Raw genomic sequence first — 1,892 nt, forward strand, 5'->3', positions numbered from 1 at the left:
TTTTTTAATAGGTCCCCACCACACGATGTAGAAAGAGAGAAGAAATTGGCCTCCTCTACTTCTACATATACACAAAAATTCGAACAAATGGAAGGCCGCCGACCAGCGCCAACTGTATATCCTCTGGAAACTTATTTTGTATCGTCCCCCATCGATACGTGTAGAGAGACAGAAAGGTGGGTCGACTTCTTTTAACATAGAGAGAATAATGTCTGGCTGGCGGCCGCTGGATACAAATCTTTGCAAAACACAACGCGGGAGAGGGGAGGGCGCCCACTCCTTTTTTTCATTGAGGGTGGGGCGTAAACATCGTCCTACCCCTCTCTCAAGCCCGCCGTTACCTCAACTTTTTTCTTGTTTCTTCCCCTGCAGAATTGCCTGTTCTGTTAGTGTTTTTTTTCTTCGCCTTCTTTTGGGGGGGGGGGGGTTTGGAATTTTTTTTTTTCGGGGGGGGGGTTTTTTGGGGGGGGTGGAGGGGTTATTGTTGTTCTTTTGTTAGCACGTGAACATCATTATTTTGAACATCGCTACGTTTTACTTGACTTCGCCTGGAGGTTTTTTTCATTGGAAATAAGAACAACAGGGGATGTTTTCAGATTGTCCATTCCTTTATGAAAAGAAAGTTATTGTAAACGTGTTACGCCCACGTCGAAACAAGATGATTTAGAAGAGGAGATATTTTGCTCTACCTATATAAGCTGAGAGGAATACAATACCAAATACCGTAACTTCCCCTGGTGGGAATCAAATGTGTGCCTTATTGTGAGCGGAGCAGAGAAGAGTCTACGCATTACACAACAGAAGCCAGTTACCAAATTGATAAGTCATAAATTAACCTTTTATTTTGCCGTTAAGAGGATGGCATCTCAGTGATGTTGATTTTTTTTTAAAACCCAACATATTCCAGGAATAAATAGTGTCGGCAAGCTTTTCCAAATCCAGAAAGCAACAAAAAAAAATCTAAAGAGAGAAAGACCTGTTTCATTCCTTTGACAATTGCTCCTACAGTATGTATTTTTTCTCGCTTTTTTCAATATGTAGACTTTGAATTGCTGCAAAATATTTCTTGTGTACACGTAACCGATACCACACATTAAGAAACTGCAATTTAAAAAAAAAATCAGAACATTGAGCTAAGTACATCTGAGCTACTGGCAGACGACAGATACCTTTGCACGTGTTGGCGAATCAATAGGCCCTACGGAGTGGCGTCGGAGGCGTTGTGGTTAAGTTACCGGACTCGTAATCGTGTAATGAGGTCGAGCCGACGTTGTGTCCTTGGCAAAGGCACTTTACACTAATTTTCCTCCTTTCACCCAGTTGGGAATGGATACCCGGCTATAGACAGCGAAAGATCTTGTCAGTATGTTAGTGTTTTAGCGCCAAGGAGTTTACAGTTCTAAACTCCCTGTTTAGCGCCTATAAATGGCTGCTTGCACTCTATGCTTCCCAAGAAGTTGAGGTTGTTTCAGAATGCTCTCAGGTATGCTGGGGTAATAGTATAGATTGAGAAGCGCACAGAGCTTGCTGTTGAGTGAGGATTTGAGCTATACAAACGTTTTCGATTATTATTATTATTATTATTATTGTTATTATTATTATTATTATTATTATTATTATTATTATTATTATTATTATTATCATTATTATTATTATTATTATCATCATTATTATTATTATATTAGTATTATTATAGTTATTGTGGTTATTATTATTATTACTATTATTATTATTGTTATTATTAATATTATTATATTATTATAGTTATTGTGGTTGTTGTTTTTATTATTATTATCATCATCATCATCATCATCATCATCATCATCATCGTTGTTGTTGTTGTTGTTGTTGTTGTTGTTGTTGTTGTTATTATTATTATTATTATTATTATT

General features: G+C 37.3%; 1 protein-coding gene across 2 annotated transcripts in view; it reads right to left on the minus strand.

Moving 5' to 3' along the window:
* The window catches only part of LOC101857063 (GA-binding protein subunit beta-2), a gene marked incomplete at its 5' end in the record, with an annotated part of 9,975 nt that overhangs the window by 2,716 nt on the left and 5,367 nt on the right, over positions 1 to 1,892 (minus strand).

This window comes from Aplysia californica, unplaced genomic scaffold, assembly GCF_000002075.1.
Source record: "Aplysia californica isolate F4 #8 unplaced genomic scaffold, AplCal3.0 scaffold00780, whole genome shotgun sequence".
In the NCBI taxonomy this organism is placed as follows: Eukaryota; Metazoa; Mollusca; class Gastropoda; order Aplysiida; family Aplysiidae; genus Aplysia; species Aplysia californica.